This window comes from Fopius arisanus, unplaced genomic scaffold (assembly GCF_000806365.1).
Source record: "Fopius arisanus strain USDA-PBARC FA_bdor unplaced genomic scaffold, ASM80636v1 scaffold00039, whole genome shotgun sequence".
Taxonomy (NCBI): domain Eukaryota; kingdom Metazoa; phylum Arthropoda; class Insecta; order Hymenoptera; family Braconidae; genus Fopius; species Fopius arisanus.
This window is the reverse complement of record NW_011887778.1, coordinates 804,442-823,750: the sequence shown is the minus strand read 5'-3', so window position 1 is coordinate 823,750 and position 19,309 is coordinate 804,442. Positions and strand designations below refer to the sequence as shown.

Here is a 19,309-nt window from a genome sequence, read left to right as displayed (position 1 = left end):
CTCATGCCAACCCAGTCTATCCCCCCAAGTGGATTCAGACCCTGTGTGGTGGGCCCCAGGTGGCCGCTGGCAATACGTTACTTCCACCTATTTCTACGCAAACGCACAACCCGCACACGAGTTCCATCGTTTGTCAACCAATCCCCCCTGCCCATCTCAATCTCCACTGGTGCAAACCAATACAACAGCCATTCACGGCCACGTGCCCGACAATCCTATCCAGGGCTTTGGGCTCACCGTAACATTCAGCGTAATGACATTATACTCGGACTGTACAATAATGATGGCCAATGCGTGGGCGCACACCAGACAACTAGGCGGGTTAACGGTAACGACCCCATCCTCATCCAAACGGGCCCATCAACCCAGTGCGTCTGCATTTATGCTCCTCTCCATTCGTTTCCTCAATCGTAATCCACCCAATGTCCTTTTCCACCCAATCCAACCAGCACGTCATGCCCGCCATGTTGGATCCACTGTATTTACCATGTACTCGAAAAAATTATGCTATTTACTTTTTACTGCAGCAATTTCAATTTTTTTCAGATATTTTTTAAATCGGAAGACGATGATTACTGTGAGATGATAATTATCAATGAAAAATAAGTTGATCAACTTTAAGAAGTTTTAATTAATTGTACCATTAAATACGCCGTTCGCCGATATTCACGGGTTATGACGCATTGACAGCAGGAGTGGCCAGCAGTTCCACAAATTCCTGTAGCATTAATTCTCCTGATAGAGTGCCAGCCTCACCCTTGAGTTCATACCACGGTGTACTGGAGGGTGATGTGCACGGACGCCTTGTCGAGAGTGAGCATTCACATAATAGTTACAACGAATAAAGTACAGCCATCTCTGGCAGCCGGAGGCAATACAAAGACCTCTCAACCCACGCAATTTTCACGATAAATCCTTTGAATCCTTCCACCTCGTTACAATCCAATGCCCCACCCTTCAATCAGTCGTCTTACGCTTTCATCCTTGTTACATACCGCGCAAGGCGCCTCCATTACACCGCTATCAGCAAAACTGATTTGAATTTAACGGTTGTCAAAGGTTTGTATTGTCTTACCTCAGGTCCCAGTGTTACACACGTACCACTCATTTATCCGTGTGCGTTATTTTCTATCTTCATCACTCGTTCCATCAGCGAATTATCTATCTTCTACTCGATTTTCTGACTCGCCGCAGGCCAGAGACTACCTGGTAACCGTGTCTACCATCCACGATGATTACTTTGGTGAAGTTACGCTGACCCGGTAATCCGGGATGCGTGGCCATGGAACTGGGTAATAATTCTTTGGGTGGTGCCTGCTTTTCTTATACGCCCAAGAACCACTCTGACCTCATTGGGCTTGGTAAAACACTTCCTACGGGGGTTTTCACAAACTCAGTACCTCCGGTCGAGGTAAATTAGAATCGTGAGCATCTAAGTACTAATCTCCCTTCCCCTTTTTTTATTTATTTTCAACGAGAAGTCACGGTGAATTCGCCTGTCCGTTTAATTATTGATCCAGTCGTTTTATTGATATTCCATCTTCGATTCTATTTTTGAATTCTCCACCGAAATCAAAAAACGGGTGATTTTTCAGGGAATAGTGAGGAATCAAAAAATTCTGGTACTTCTCACTTTTAGAAAATTTTTTTGGAAAGGCTTTGAAAAATTTTTCAAGAATTTGAATATGAAATTTTTTTTTATAATTTAGATAGCGTTTTTTTTGAGAATGTTGAAAAATCGAAAAAGTAAGAAAACAACAGTATAATTAAAAGAAAAAATTATATTCGTAAAAATTTCTAGAAAATTATAAAAAAAATTTCCGAAAAAAATTTTTGAACAATTTCTCAAAACATTTCCCAAAAATACAATTTTTTTTTGTTTCATAAATAAAAATTCATGAAAAGTTTTCCAGAAATAAAAAAAAAATATTCCGATTAGAATTTTTTTTTTACCCGGGACTGTGAATCAATCCTCGAAAATAATGGATAAATCCTTTAAAAAATGTTCTCGGTGGAGTTTAATAAAAGAGTGTTGTAGAACAAATGAAAAATCAACGACTCCCCTTCATAAATTATGCAACTGGGTCCAGTCGTGGGGCTCCCCGCGAATAACCAGAGAATTGGTGTGAGGTAAAAGTTTCATGGTACGTAAAATTCCTTCAAAGTAGCTATAACACTCCCCCAAGTGGCGGCAGTTGGCCAAAAACTTTTGGTTATATAATGCTCAACCGACTGGTGGGTGTGAAGTGGAGAGAGCACCAGTGGTCGACACTCGCCCACCGGAGTTTACACGACGATCACTTCTGTATTGGAAACCGTGGGGCGGGTGGTTGTAATTGAATTAACAGAGAGCAGTAGAATCGACTGAAAAAAAAAAAAAAAGAATCGAGCGTGGCAACTGCAAATGGCCCCCAAGGGTATGTCAATATACAAAAACCATTACCCCCTACCAGTGCTCCGAGCCACGGGGAAGAAAAAAAAATGGGGAGAACAATGAGAAAGACAGACAGAAAAAAGGCGGAAAGCCTTGAGGAACATTCCGCAAAGTTTGCGCATTTTCCTCACCCAATTTCTTCGACTGACTCAAACGTAAACGCTTTTTCCGATTCCGTATAGAACCCTCATCTGCCACCTCACCACCCACCAACCCCCCAACCCCCTTCAGCCAACCCGTGGTACCGTGTAGAGAGCGTAGAGAAGACTTTCCTTCATTTCTTTTCATTCTCTCACCCACTTTCATTTTATACTCTTTGCAACTCCCCCAATCCACCATGAATATGTATCCACGGCGCCAGAAATCTTTCCCCGACACAATGCAACTCCGAGTGAGGATGGGATGGATCTATCCACCCGCGGGAGTCGAGGGGGTTGGAAAAGAATAAAATGACCGAATGAAGAATTTACAATTGAAAGCTGGCGCACAAAGATTTTCCGATGCACCAGCAAGGAAGCGAGCCAAAGGAAAACCAAGAGAGATAGCTTGACAGTCTTGAGTAAAGCTTCCTCTGTACCCCACATTCAGGGAGTCAAGGAGGATCAGCCACTCTTCTCTGTCCGTCTTACTTCATCGGTATGAGCCTCCCACCCTCCCCCAAATCCCACTTCTCAGTCTCCATGGGGGTTTTTTCCCCTCAATGCACAGCTGATGTACTTGAGAAGTATCGGCCTTACCAAATCCTCAATCCCTCTGTTCCCTGTTCCCCGTCTCCTCCGATCATCTTGTGTATTTTCACTGGAATACATCGCACCGGATTGAATAACACGTCCCGTGTCGAGAAATTTTTGACTTTCAAGGGATTTTACTGAAATCTGTGGGAAAATCTTTGAAATATTATGCCAACTATCTCTCTGGCACCCTCAAATATCAATAAACAAAATATTATTGAAATTTCCCGCGAATTATTGGTTTATATCATAATATTTTTTATTTGGTGCTGTTGTCTTTTTTTTATTTGCAATCCCGGGTAAAAAAAAATTGTAATTGAAATATTTTTTCCAAATTTTCAAAAATTTAAATAGGAATTTTTTTTTAAATAATTTAAATGACGTATTTTTTGAGAATATTGAAAAATTAAAAAAGTAAAAAAAACAACAGTATAATTTTAAAAAATTGTATTCGCAAAAATTTCTAGAAAATTATAAAAAAAATTTTCCAAAAGAAATTTTTGGAAAATTTTTCAAAACATTTCTCAAAAATACAATTGTTTTGTTGTCCGATTTTTTTTTTGTTTCATAAAAAAGTGATTCATTGAGGACCAGTTTGTTAAACAATTTTATAAGATCATGAAGATTTTTTCCTTCAACAAAAAATCCTTCAACACGATTTGGCCATGAAGATCCACGGTCATAACGATTATTTTAAACAACCCGCTGGCTGAAGAATACAAAGTGGGTTCTTAGGTAAATGCCAGAGACCCTTTCCACCACCTATCCACGCCTCTTATCATTTTACCATACTCACCTACTTCATGTCCCCTCTCTCCCCCCTGGGGGGGGGGGTATACCACTCGTTATTCTTTCCCCTCGCCCATACCTCATTCACCTGCTGCAACACTCCTCGCATATTTCCCAAGTCGCATCTTCATTTGCCTCAACGACTCTACACTGATAGTCTCCTCTTCCTCCAGGGTGTAATATCCCGACCACTTGCTCGTTTTTTCTTCATCATCCCTGGAAAAACTCGAGCCCAACGTCACCATTACGATATTAATATTTTCACGCAGTATCGTTGACGTAAATATCATCGATTCAACCCCCGGCCCTGAACACCCCTGATTTTCCCACCATTTCACAGTGAATTGCTTGTTAGTGTTTCAGACCACTGGAAAACTGTTGGTATAAAGAAAAAAATGAGCGGCATTACGGGTGCTTTCCACAGCTACCACTTTTCAGGGTGAAAAATTTAAGGGCATACAGGGGGTAGAGGGTGGAATCGTGGCAGCCGACTTCTATGTACATTTATTCGGGTAACGAGGCTTTTAGGCGGCTTTACTACTTCACCCTCCCTCGTGTGCTTTTACGAGGCACACTATCCGGGGGTTAATAGCGGAGAAATCGCTAGGGTCTCTCGCTCATTTACACGGGGCCATGTAAGTTTGATAAGAGGTGAAATTTACTCTTGTGTGTGGTGACAGCGAGCTTCTCTCCAAGATTGAACACTTTCATTGAGAGCCTCGCCACTTTCAGGTTTGCTTTAGTTATGGGTTAACTATTGTGCCAGGACAATCTCGAGTTCAATTTTCCTATTATTCTCCCACTCTGATTCGTAAAATATCGCAGGTCTGATTAAATCATCAGAGGTACCAGGAATTCACTCCAACGATCACGATTCCAAGGATTGTACATTTTTATTGACACGCTTGCAATCCCGGGTAAAAAAAAATATAATCGGAATATTTTTTGTAAATTAAAAAAAAAATTCTGGATATTTCTGGATAATTCTGGATCATTCTTTTCAATGAAATTTTTGCGAATATAATTTTTTCTCTTAATTATACTGTTGTTTTCATTAAAAAAAATTCTGACAAGTTTTCCAGAATTTTTGAAAAATTCGGAAAAAATATTCTAATTACAATTTTTTTTTTACCTGAGATATTGCGATATTGAGTATCGCCTGGGGAATGGGTTAACGATTGTTAACAACTGTAGAGTTTAATTTTCCTATTATTCTCCCGCAAACCGATCAATTGGTGAAACCTCAGGGTTTGTGGATGGGAATTAACTGACGAACGTCAATGCAAATTCATTTAAACGATCATGTAACATTCGTACCCTCGCTCATAGTTCACACAAACTCCTGGTGTAGCCCTCGCCAACTTCATTGAGACGAATTTCACGGTAACGCGTAATTACACGTTCGAACGGCGCTTAATGGTTCTCGAGGTTTACTTGGTAATTGAATCCAGATTCTCTGGCGCCAGCACATTTACAGGATTCCCGAGGGAGTCGTAGATTCTCTCTGCTCTTCTGCGTCTCACTCCACCTCTAATGCGATGGATAGTGGCTAGTTCTCAGTGAAAAGACCAGTAAAATGAACAAAAAAAAAAAAGCCTAGGGGAGAGAAGAAGCAGATATCCCCATGAAGCTGATCGGTAGAGAATCTGTCTCGAGCAGATATTGACTACTAAGGTTGGGAGTTGCTTTAGCTTCGGGGCTTGATGCAAAAGAACTTGTGCCAGCAAGAATAACAGCAGGGAGAATGGCTCAAACCAGTCATAAATAGTGTATCCGTTATTGTCTAATTAGCTCGCCAACTGTCCAGGAGGGAATGCCATGGGTATTGGTTTGTTTGGTACCGTTACCTGTTATTTCTATACCGGTGGGCCCTTTGGTGGTGCCTCATTGATGACTTAAATGGACGGTCCCTGGCGATTTTCTTGCGGAAAATCGCCAGCGGGGTGAGGTACATTTTAGAGGTCCTCCGAGGCGTGAAACAGTCTGTTCTCCAGGAAAATATCTACTATCCGTTACTCCAAATTAACTGTACTCTGTTAGCAAACTGTTTCAACATGCGCCATGCTTTAAACAGGACAATTGCCATTGATTTCTTTAACTTCATCATCAACATTACTTCGCTAATTGGTGGTGAATGCATTGCCGTGGAAAAGCTATTTTGCCGTTGATATTCAACGGTGTCTCGTTATGAATACATTTCATTCAGAAATATTCAATTGACAACAGGAAAACTCCTCGGCGTTCTCAACTCCATCTAGATATCCGTAACATAAATCCACCTCGATATTGGAAATAATCCGCTGGTCGAATGGCTCCATCCATTTATGCAACTGAGAACGTTGATGCGAGCTGGAAGCCAATGGGAAAAATAGTTACGAGCGCATGGGTTTATGTCGTCTCGTTATCGTCCACTCTCGGGGGCTTGGTTGACCATCGGTACTCGAATGAGGAACTCTGGGTGGAGTGAGGGACGACGAGAGGGGCTGCATCTAGGGGATAATACCCAAGCATTTCCCATCCCGACAGAGAATTCAGTTATTGTTTCAATATTCCCGTTCAAAGGGAATTTACAAAAGCTCTCTTTCCGCGCTTTCAAGTCTCATTGTCACAATCGCCATTTTTTTTTAATCCTTGTAGTACGCTCGTCTCGCCTTCCTCATTATTCCTCATGTTCAGAAAAAAGTCCTGGATCAACCCGACAGATTTATGTTTTTTTTTTTATTTATAATTCAATTTTTGTATTTGATCCAAGTGAATTTTTCAGTTTATATGAATTTAATGGGAATACATAAATTCAGTTCTTTCAAATTTGTGACCTGAATTCACTGGTACGTTGGGCAAACATCGGAGTTTGTTCAACTGACGAAATATTATCGGACCGGAGAGGTGGCGTATGCATGATGGGAGACGGAGGACGAGAAAGCCAAGTACGAAAAATAGGGTGCATTGTGAGAGTAGGAGGGGTACTGAGGGAAACAGCCAAGATAGAAATATCTTTCATCCAGGTGGATGGTCCTTGTCGGTTTTCCGTTGACATTCTATCCACTTGCGACCCCTCGATCTTCCCGTCGTCTTCCAACCCGACGAGAATTTGCAAAGGGACTAGTCTAGTGCTCCACCTCTCATCCCCTTTCCAGGGAATTTTCTTTCAACCCCCTTTGGTAACTCTTCACATCGTTCTGCTATCCACTCACCAATAATACGATGAATGCATCCAATTTTTTCTCATAGCATTACCTCGTGACCCCATCGCTTTTTGCGGGTAACCAGAGTAACCGCAGGCACCCCGAGACCAGAACGACGAGGGGTTTGTGCGAGGGGGGTACGAAAAATGAAGGAGTATTAGGTAAAAAGTTAACCAAGTTAACCTCACGAGATTGTTGTTATCAAATCAGACAGTGTATTTTTCACATTACGTCAAACAGCCCTTCGCCGATGGAAATTACATAGGCAGAGGAATTTAGCCGTTCCCATTTCGATAATTGACATTATCACGAAACTCTGCTGTGGCAGACGTCCCACATCTTATAAATATGGAATTAAATAAATCTACAACTGACTTATGCACCTCGGTCATCCTCATTCACAACGTGACTACAATTTAACACATGCAATCGTTTGTAATCCCCACTATGACGGGGCAATTACGCACCAAGTGGCTGTGAACGGAGAATAATTGATACATTGACTCTAGTTATGTGAATTGAGGAATTTCTTTGTTGCACTTCGTGGTTGGATAGTGTTGGTTATGAATTTTATTTGTACAGGTAGACAATGTTGGGGATAGAGACGAGTAGGTCAGTGCAATTATGGTGAATAAATGTGTACGTTTGCTTCTTATTTATTCTGTTATCTCGCGACACGAACAATTCCAATGTGCTTTTCCCATACCTATTTGTGGATGGATCCATGTCTTGAGAAGAACACGTCATATTGTGTTACGAGATTACTCCATTACTGGATCATTCCATTGTCTGCTTCATAATAAATTACTCTACTGCGTTTAACCGGTTTTCTAGATTCTCTTTGGAATAACTCGTTGAATTAAAGACAACTGTTTTCTTTGGTTTTCGTACCCGGGTAAAAAAAATTGTAATCGCAATATTTTTTTCAAGTTTTCAAAAAATTTCTGGAAAACTTTTCAGAGAATTTTTTTTTATGAAAAAAAATGGAAAAACAAAACCATTTTATTTTTGGGAAAGGTTTTGAAAAATTTTTCAAAAATTTGAATAGGGATTTTTTTTTTATTATTTCAATGGCGTTTTTTTAGAATATTGAAAAATATTTAAATATTGAAAGGGAACTGCAGGATAATTAAAAGAAGAAATTATATTCGTAAAAATTTCTAGAAAATTATAATGAAAGTTTTCCAGAAATTTTTTAAAAATTTGGAAAAAATATTCCGATGACAATTTTTTTTACCCGGGTAATTAAATCATTACTCATTGCAACGTTTTGTTTAAAAACCAAATTTTCGGGATGAGAAAATCGATTTTGTTTTTGGATGAAACGTGAACACCGGAAATATTGTCCAGTTGCTTCCATTACTGTCCAGGTAAATTCAGGGAGAGATTAGGGTTGAATTCAGTACGTGTTCAGAATGAATCTGAATGCATCCCTCGAACTTGTCGAGAAAGCCATTGAAGTGAAAATGGAAGCCCCAATTTCCAATTTGGCGAACACACGATTTATCGAGAGTATGACTCTCCGCTAATGATTGTAATATTTTTGTTAAATTGTGATCACTTCCTGATTTAGTCTGCAGTGACATTTCCCCTCGATCTGAACCACTTATCGAGGTCTGTGCCACTTTCGTAATTCGCAAAAGGCCAAGCGACGCTTGTCGACTCGTCTCGAGTTTTGCCTGTCGTGACGCTGACATATAAGTGGAATTTTCGTGCAATGCATGTATTTTCTGGTGGCATTCAACGCTCGCAGTAATTACCGCATTCACTTGTGGTCTTGCCCTTTGACTAACGATTCAATTCCGTTAAACATCAGCGCAAACTTTCACCCGAACGGGACAACACCGTGCAATTATCGCTTTCTCCATTAAAATAATAATAACAATAATGATAATAATTCCATATTCGTCTAATTGAATTTTAATTGAAACTAAAAATCATATCGCTGTTGAAAATTCTTGTCCGGAATTCAACGGATTTTCTCACAGATTTTTCTGCGATATAAATTTTAAATCCAGAAATATCTGTTACCGGACATTTTAGAGGAGAATTTTTCACGGTATAACTCAGAAAATGGAAGTCAATTGCGGTTGATATCGTGGTATCCTCTGAAGATCGACAATCGTTCGTTCCAAGAGACCAGCGATTACATAATCGGGTGCAGTACGCCGCACAAAGTTTTAACGACTTGCGACATTCAATTCCACAATTCCCCGCCAATCCAGGTAGACAGACATCTCCCTGAATAATCAATGGCCAGTTATTTACCTCGAAGAAAAATTTCCATGAATGTGTCTACAAATCGTTTGAAAAATCCACAGCTGTCCGACTAAATGATCTCACTCGTTCCCCAAATTTCTACTCTCTCACGATTTTCTGATTTTTCAGCTGCGAATGGCGTTGAAATTTAATTGTTTTTTAATTTTTTTCAATTTTTCACTGATTATTTTACTGCATAAAATTGTCCAACCGGACGATCACATTTTGTCGTGACATCTGTCCCTCGATATTTTCCCAGTGAAGCTGAAAATACCGAAGAGGAGTGACGATTGATGGAGGAGAGAAGTTATATTTTCCTTTCCACTCGTTGTGAATTGACCTTCTTGTGGATGTTGGAGATGGCCGAGTCCCACCCACCGCAAGAAGTTGCTTGAAAGAAAATAACGAGAATGGATGGTACTGAGGTGCCACCAGAATTCCCCCCTCGATCCACCGATTCCCAGGGATTCAAGCCATTGGAATTACCTTGGAAAAAGGGTGTGCAGCGGTTTGTGAATAAAAAAATTAATAGTTTCAAAACCACTGGCAAGGAGAGGTGAGTACGCCAGTGGGTGTCATACTGGCCCTGTTATACCGATAATTCTGGTTTATGTCTTTCCGGGGGAGAGTGAAAGTATAAGTGCGTCATTGGAAGTTGGGGCTCAAGGGGAGGACTTAAACGACCGTATTATTGCTTCCGAGGAAATTTGACACTTTTAGAATTTATTGGTGGCTTTCTAAGTACCAGTTTGCGATGGTACTTGCGGTTGGTGCACAATCTGGAAGTGAGAGTCATGCTTGGAAATTGGTATTCTCGATGGGTATTCATTCAGTGACGAACCCCCTCGTTCTCAGGGGAATGATGTCGTAAAGTTGAGGGGAGATACCTCTGACGTGGAATTAGAACGTGATTTAGCAAAAACTACCGTCCATTCGGCGATGTCTCGATTTATTTTTTTTTTACCGATTGCACTCGTTTCGAGTACCCAGAAATTCACGAAATATGATCGACATTCATTATAAAATTCATCTGAATTAAAATATATTGTCAAATATCTACAACCATATATCACCGCTTAATATATATATTTGCATAATTCCGGTTTAAAAAAATATATATCAGTTATAATATTTGGATTATATGTTTTTCCATGCGGGATCCTCTCGAAGTGTGTCAACCGGCGATTCCCTCCCCGCAAACAATCAATTCGAAAAAGTATTAGCATCCCGTTTTACCTAATAACGAGTACAAGAGCACACGTGTTAAATGCCAATTCACACGGGGTCACCGACGTGAGAGGTTGCAGCAGCCAACTGACCGCGAACTCTGTTTAAAATCCCGAGACGAATGAAACCGCTAATGCTCCCAAATGCGTGATGAATCAAGGACGGACAGTCTGACGTGGAATGGGGTCTTGCACGAGTGCAATCAGCAAGAACCTCAAGACCTCGTCTTGAGTAAAAGAAAATCCCTGGGACTCGGAGTGTCAGTGGCGCGCGCCAACCAACTGCTAACGAGACAGTTTCCAGTCTTGTTCTTGTAACAACGGACTCTGCTCCACAGTTGCAGCCATTTTTTTTTTTTACATTTATTCCTTAACCCGTGTTTGGTCACCCGGTTTCTGATGTTTTCCCGGAGCCACTCTATTACCCTCAATAATGGAAAAATTATTGAACCCCTTGAAAAATTAATTGCACGTTAATTAGATTTATCAGCTTTCGTTGGTCCGAATCGCTGGAATTTTTTAGACATTTCGTTTGGGTGAATTACTCGATTTTTTTGTCGCCTTGATGGATACTTGTTTAATTTCCGCTTGTTATTACGTAAGTTTCTTTTTTTTTCGATTGAAACTTACATTGAGTACTTGCAGCTGAGCATATCTGGCTTGGGTTCGCCGACAGGTAACACCAGAGAGGCCCTTGCAACGGTGAAGTGACCCGGCAGACACCCATCAACGCCTCGAACATGTTGCTCATCCATACATCGACTTTTTCCTCATTCACTCTATTCATTTTTCATCACCATTTTGCATTCTCGTATTGTTCACTCAAGCCACCCAGGTAAAAAAAAAATTATAATCGAAATATTTTCTCCAAATTTTCCAAAAATTTCTGGAAAATTTTTCAGAAAATTTTTTTTGAAACTAGAAAAAAATTGGGAATCAAAAGAATTGTATTTTTGGGAAATGTTTTGAAAAATTTTCCAAAACCTACCCCAAAAATAAAATTGTTGTGTTTCCCAATTTTTTTTGTTTCATAAAAAAAATTTCTGAAAAGTTGTCCAGAAATTTTTGGAAAATTTGGAAAATATATTCCGATTACAATTTTGTTTTTTTTACCCGGGGATCCACAATACCGGACAGTTGGTACCTCCTCGGTAGACATGTGATAGAATAAACATTCGAGAATACCGAAATAATGGAAAATGTTGGAAGAAATGGGAGGTACACGTGATTCAATTATAGCTGAGGCTATCTCTCTAACTTGGACACTGATCCCCGGGGAGATTTTCATCCTGGGGGATTCAATCGCCTTTTCCTAGGATTTATTATTTTTCCAGAGTGTGCATGCAGTGTATTATCCGATTTTCCTTGAAATATGGTTCCAAAACCCACTAACTGCCGCGAGAAATCTCATTCAAAACCCTCGACCCGGGGGGAAACTTTCAAAGTTGAATCGAGAAAGTATTTTGTATTCTTTTTCTTTATCCATTTTTAATATATCGATCGATTATAGAAGGGATCTAATCCGGATGAGGCGAGAGATCGTTCGAATCGCTGCACATTTTTCACTCTGTTTCTTCCCTAGGTTAATACTCTACTTGACTGTAATAACGAACACGATAAAGACCTGTTATTTACCTCAATTTTTCATCCAATTAACGGTTATAATTAAATGAGCTGAAGTGTTGAATTTCGCGTGAACATTTCAGAATTTTTTCGAATTTTTCGGTATTTTAATTACTGCAATTGCATTTGTAAATCCCCCAAAATTAGCTAATATTACCAGAAACAGAAGTGAAAATAGAATAACATAAATTTATTAATCCTCTGTCTTCGCCGGATATGTCGACTCAACCCGATTGCATCCAACTCCGCCTAGCAAACTCGATTACCCCAAATTCGACAGGCACATCTAATCAGCAATTCTCATGTGTTAGTTCTACATACCCAATTAACTTTCCATATTACATATTCCACCGAAACTCTATACACCACCAAGAGGTGGTTTGTATTTTCAATTAACACGATTCACAGGCGCAGTCAATCGACTTTCCCCGCGGCGATGTGAGGCCTCAGTTAAACCCGAGACACAGTTAACCACCCCATCTCAAAGTCTACCCGTCTCTCGGTGCCGGTAAAGTCTCTAATCAGTGTTAAACCATTGTTGATTTACTGTTACCGTATTTGGATCTACTAGTTACAGCGTCTCATCAGACACCCCCGATCCGATAGCCTACGTTTACGATTATGACCCAGAGGACGGGTGCTGGATTCAGCTGTAAATTTTCCTTTACGGTGGTACACGCTGTAAATATTCCGAGTGCATTCCATAAAGAAAAATATCGTCTGAAAATGTCATAAAATTCATCCTTTAGTCAGCCAGTATTGCTAGACTCATGAGACCATCACTCATTCAATCTGCCCCACATCATCGTCCCAACATTCAGCCACACGAAGACAATTATTTCGCGAAATGAAAATTTACGCCGCACCAGAGACAACACTGAACGATTCGTTCAATCAATATTTTTTAAACCCGTAAAAAATATTGTTTTTTAATCCCGTAAAAAATATTGTTTTTTAATCCCGTAAAAAATATTGTTTTTTAATTCCCAACATTTTTTTAAATTGCAATGATCACAGGAATGTCGAGCGTTTTGAAAAATTCCGGGGAAACCAATACGATGTGGGAAATATTGAATTATAAAAATCTCTTTGAAATTCTATTTGAATGAGTTGTTGAAATTCCTTGAATAATTTTCTCGGTAAATAAGAGAACTTTGGGATATTGTTGCTCATCCGCGAATTCTGACAGTGAATCCCTTTGCCGGTACAAGCATTCAACTTTCCCGTGATCTTTCCACCGCATATTAAGTCCCAGAAGAGAGAGGAGAAAGCCGAGAATAAGTTTCCTCGGGGGCTGGAGGAAAGCAAGTTGTGAAGGCAAACATACGGTGCGCATGGCTCGAAAGTTTCCCTAGCGCCATACCCCACCATATAAAGTATCCAAAGGATATTATTAACCTGACCAGAAGCCCCAGTAGCCCTCAACCCACAATATAACGATAACTATCATGAGCAAGGGTTGAAACTTTTTAATTTGCTCACTCGGCGGCTTACATTTTTCATCGGACTCGGCTGGGGAGGGTAAAAACTTAACAACTCCGGTGGAAAAATTTCTAGAATCCCGTGCGAGTTTGAAAATACTCGGAACAACTAGATCGAGCCCACAGTTGTTTCAGTAATTGCTTCTGACTTTCCTCAAACTACATTAATTGTAAAAATCGTCTCCCACCGTTATTTTCTCGCGACTTCTTCAAGCCACTCCTCTTCAGGTATCCAGATTTATCATTCACCAATCTCTTATTCCATCCGCCTCTTTTTTTTTCCCAACTCGAGAGATCCAATTTAAAGTTTTAAATCCAAAAGGCTTTCTTCCACATTGAACTGTCTTGTCTCCCCGGAGTTTAATGGATTTGCGAATCAATAGACGTTTCCGGGGTCTAGTCCAGACGGTTACAATTCTCGGATATTATTACGAGTCTCGTGATCACTTGGTCTATGAGATTCAAAGAACTGTGCCACTGTGTCATTTGTTAATTAATGACGATGCATATCTGGTGAGCTGAATGGTGGCATTGGAGTTAATTATTTCCGTTATTAGATGCTCGCGCACCCAACATCGGTAAAATGGTTGAATGCGCTTTGAGACATCGTTTCGAAATAACCTGAGCCATTCTGGATTATGACCTCCATCCGACGGAATTTTACGAGCAACGAAATACGGATAATTACGTACTGTTATAGTATTTTCACCAACTCCCAGTACCGTCTTTCATAACGATCGGGGAATATCCGTCAGGTCATTAAATGATCCGCGGCTCCACTTTTACAACTATCAATGAGCACTCTCAATGTGGAGCAAGCGTCACCGCTTCATTACTCCATTTATGGCGGATTTATGTGTCTGCAAAAATGCGTAGATATTGCCGCGAGAATTTTCCACCGATTGCATCGTATTTACGGGACTTGAGAGGACTTTAGAAGAAAATTTAACGTTTGCGACATCGGAAAAATCGATGGAAAAAAATTATTTTACCTCCAAGGAAATGAAATTCTCCATTCCTATTCGCTGTTCTATCTCCCATTAAAGCCGAAAATCGAGTAGACTCAGTACTTTTTTTTTTTTTGATGAACTTCCTTTTTGTTCAGAGTATTATTTCCTCCGCATTTTCTTTTCTCATCGGAGCTCATCTCCCGCAACTCACCGGTTGTTTACATTTACACACCCCTAACATCGCAGCAGATAGTTCCCTCATTCGCGGAATGCTTCAGCTCTGATAGTCCAGACTCCCAGAAAATTAAACCAAGTAGAAATATAATGGTAACTTGTGCACCGAGACTCACGGAGAATCGTCTGAATTCGCCCGCCAAGACCGCAAAGTTTGTTCATTTCGTTTGCTAAACAACAATCCCCAAAAGCTCGGACAAATTTTAACACGACACTCTAAAAATTCCAATCATGTACACCTCTAATCTCCCCTCCGTGATTCAACTTTATAATTATTATGACTAATTTTTTTTTTCCACTTTAATGCATTTCAGGTAAGGACTTTTGTCGGTGTTATTTTGGTGTCACTAGACCCCAGAGGTTGGAGAAACTTGTGACCCGAGAGTCCTGCACATAACCCCAAGACCAGTGGGTAAGTTTCATCTATTGAGTAGAAAACTCAAGAGTTTCATGGGCCACTAACATTAAACTTGAGGAAACTTTTTTTTCTCTCTTACGTGTCCCTCCTCCCACCAGTTTTTTTCACTCGTTTTATAACCGTAGAGTAGCCAAGTATAAAACAGGAGACGACTCCCGAAGAAATCAGACGTTTGTATCTCCTTGAAAAGCACTGGGAAAACCGATAACGATTTCTCGGTATTATGATGCCCTCGAGAGCTTCATCAAGCCAAGTTTATTTACGATATTGATGAAGACCTGCATTGAGGAATCCAATTATTGTTATTCTCCGTCATAATTAGGAGAATACTGTACACGAGACCAATCAAACCACTCGTTACCTTCAGCACCGCAATTGCGTTTAACCGTCACCATCTCATTTAATTACAAATTCAACGTTTTAATTGGTTTGCGTTTCTCATTAGACTTTTTACCTTCCCCTTCACCCCTCATCATCCATTACTTCAGCTCATTCTCCCTCTCATCTCGATTTGATGACGCTCTGCAGGTATCCAAGCTATTTCATCTAGCTGGTGGGTAACCGACTGATCATTTACACTCTGCAACCCTTAACGAACCACACACTCATCAATTAAATCAATTCAATACCCAATTTACAAAGTGAGTGGTCGTAACGCGGGTTGCACCATATCTCTGCCTTGAAATCCAGATAGATATCCATTCGCTGTGCATCGATTTACTATCGGAGGGTCTGAGGATGTCTACCGGAAGTAGCTGTTTGCGCACGCTTGAGAGGGCACTTCGTGACCAAGACATTTATGGCACCGGCTTTATATATCGCTCATGTTCCGGAATAGACCCTTCCAACTGCTATGATCCAGAGAGCCACTTTCACCGATTGTCGCTGTTGAACAAAAGCCATTCATCCATTAATGGAACTGCACAAAGTCGCGGGTGTGGGGGGAAGGGTGGGGGGAGAGGTTATCGCGAGGTCGCGACGAAGGAATAATTCAATTCCTGCATTGTGGAAGGAGTGAGGGCTGAAAAAATGGTAATTTCAAGTAAACTGAACTGAAACGAGAAATTCTTGTCTAGCCTATTCCTTGATCTTTCCAATGAAGAACATTGCTCAGTGTTTACAACCCCATTTTCTAATTTCCATATGCTCAATGACACCAATTACAACGTCAATTCTCCCATTACCTCAAATTAAGAACAATCATTTTGCTCAATACCCCGAAGTGATTCAAAAGCGGCGCGAGTACCGGATAATGATGCTGTCAGCACTCAATTTTGTGCTCTTGAACGGCTGCTGAATGCAAAACAGCCAGCTTTAGCAAGATAATTGTAGCTGTAACCACCAAGTCCAAATAAGCACCCATGGTTATGGACTAACGGTACAACCAGAGTATTCCACCCCAAGTTTACACTTGGTTGTCACGAGCGCATGAGAATTTATGAACCAATATTTAACGCCAACCCGCATTAAGTCTTGTCTTGGTGGAGATTGTGAGGATCATGAGGATCTAGACCGGTGGAAATTAAGAGAAATACTTGTTGTTTTCGAGTGGTCGGGGTGAGGTAGAATGTACGTGGTAGTTTGCGAGTTGGAGAATGAGAATTTTCCGGGGTTATCGTGAGGGAAGATGACTGTGGCCACCGGATGAACTCTCGGGCCATCAATTTGTCGAGATCTGAGTGCATTCCACGAGGTAACCGTCAACTCTTGGCCAGCGGGTTATACCACTGGTGGAATGTAGAGCGAAAAGTGGCAGAGCTACTGGGAGACAGGAATTTTTCAGTCAGCAGCAAATCATCTTGGTGACTTTCTACCGCAGTGTCGCCACGATGGAAAGTGAACAGCCGGTGGAATTCACACCCCCTGGAGGACTTTCATTCATTTATTTATGTATTCCCGCGGCTGTTTGAGGAAAAGTTCAACTCGCGTCTGAGCTATCTCTAAACTCAACTGGCGGCTTCACGCGCTGGATAATGGCGGATCGTTGCATGATTTATGGATCACGGGGTTTGATTTATCGGTGTGTTCAGCTGTGTGCCTTCACTTGTGAAACGCACAACGTGACTCTTCAACCCTGTCTCAAGGCAGAGGATTTTCCATGTCTCGGGCTCACTGGTAAGTGGCTGCAATGGAGTGCAGGTAAAATGAGAGGTAAAAAGTCACGTGGCTCCTTGCAAATCCACGTGGTAAGGATGATAAACGAGGTCGCGCGCATTTGATTTATTGGCTATCAAGTGGCCAAGTGGTAAAATGCTACGAAAAACAATTCACCGTCGTGGGGTTGCTCCTCAGCTGCTGTTACCTTTTTCATATTGGAATTTAATGCTCCACTCGACATGAGACCCCGAAGCGGTATTGAATTTTTTTTGTCCAAATAAAAAGTGAAAGCCCTCATATGACGAGTCAGTGAATATTCACATCATCCAATGTAACGACCACCTCACCACATACGGAAGCTGCGAATTGCTGTTCTCCACCTCGCATTATCGCTTCTACGCGTGGAGAATGAAATCCCGCGACTTCCTGGACGACGGATTCTTATCTATACCACGAATCTTCAATGTGTTTTCTCATCTTTGCTCATCTGGTCGATCCCCATGGCGATAAGCCTATCGAATGGTGCGGAAGGTCCGTCAAGAGCGTGATTTCAGGTGAAGCACTCCTGGAGCTGCTGCACCTCGATGATATACCTCGGGTCCATATCAAACCCCTGTGGCTGCTTCCAGGTCTTTTTACTGTCCGATGCCGTCGCCGATTAACCAACTAGACGATGAGACATGCCGTCATACAACTTTTTCCCCGTGAGCCTCGCCTTCGGAATTAACTTCAAAAGCTTCAGAATGATTTTCATGTTTTTCCCTCGGATAGATTAGACTCGTCCTTGGGGCTTCAGGGAAACTTTCCATATTTAAAAAAAATTCAGGAATGATGTTAACAGCGTCAACTCAACGTCGAAATTGAATTGTCGTTTTGGAAGATAATTTTTATGGCACTCAAACGATCCACAACAAACATTGTAACGCTGTTTGAGGGAGAGACTTTCCGCAAACTTGACATCGAGACACGTGATGCCATAAAGACGAGTGGAAGATAGTAAAGAGAATAGTTGGATTTTAACGCTCAACGCATACTTTGTGGCAGAAGCAACGAGTTGTCGTAAAGAAACGTTACAACGCCGGAGGTTAACTTCTTTATGGAAAGGATTACTGCTCAACTCGGTGTCTTCGACTACCGTTCGCACTATAATCACGGATAATCATATCGTATATCAGGACCGGAGTTAGCAGGATGACAGAGGACTACGCATTTAAGCAATTCTCTCCCAATACTTTCTGGAGATAAAGTATCGCCGGTTGCATTGGAAGAATGTCGTGAGGAATGATGCAGGAAGTTGTTGGTGGGACGTTTGTGCATTGTCTCCTTGGATTTGTTAGCACCTGGAGGCCATCGCCATGTACCCTTTGAACTGCACGCAATAAAAAAAATTATCTGTATTAAATTTCAGGTGACGGAATCCCGTTTTCCACGAATGCACAAATTTTCATATTGAAAAATTCGAAGCTCCACTGTCTATTTTTTATCTCTCAATTTTAACAATCAGTGACTCCTGGTGATGAATTATTTGCTCCCTTCCCGAAATTTTATTGAAATGAACAGACAAGTGGATATTCAATGAAGTAGATTGAACGAACGGAATTCAAACGTACCCGTAGGTATGTAAAGTGGAAATATTCATGGCCACCTCTACCTGAACTGTGCACCGATAATAGAACATCGTGCGCTGCACCTCGCATTCACTTCGATTTGAACTTCCACTTGGAAGTTCCATTCCACCAATGGCCATCGATTTACCAGGGATACAAAATGCCTATTCGATGCTCAAATGATTCATTATCCCCAGTGAGTGCCCCTCCATCTTCAACGGTGGAATTATGATTTTGTGGTACCACTCCAGAGGATTTAGAATTTAATTAAAATG

The 19,309-nt window shown here is 40.9% G+C and overlaps 1 protein-coding gene across 5 annotated transcripts in view; it reads left to right on the top strand.

Annotated features, from left to right (window-relative positions):
• Window positions 1-19,309, top strand: part of twin (CCR4-NOT transcription complex subunit 6-like twin) — a 287,376-nt gene that overhangs the window by 123,422 nt on the left and 144,645 nt on the right. Inside the window, exon 1 of one of the 5 annotated variants that reach the window (XM_011304863.1) lies at window positions 15,301-15,324. The exons of the other annotated variants lie outside the window; for them this stretch is intronic. The gene's annotated coding sequence lies outside the window, so the exon portion shown is untranslated. Of the gene's footprint in view, window positions 1-15,300; window positions 15,325-19,309 lie in introns of those variants that run through there. 5 annotated transcript variants of the gene reach the window in all.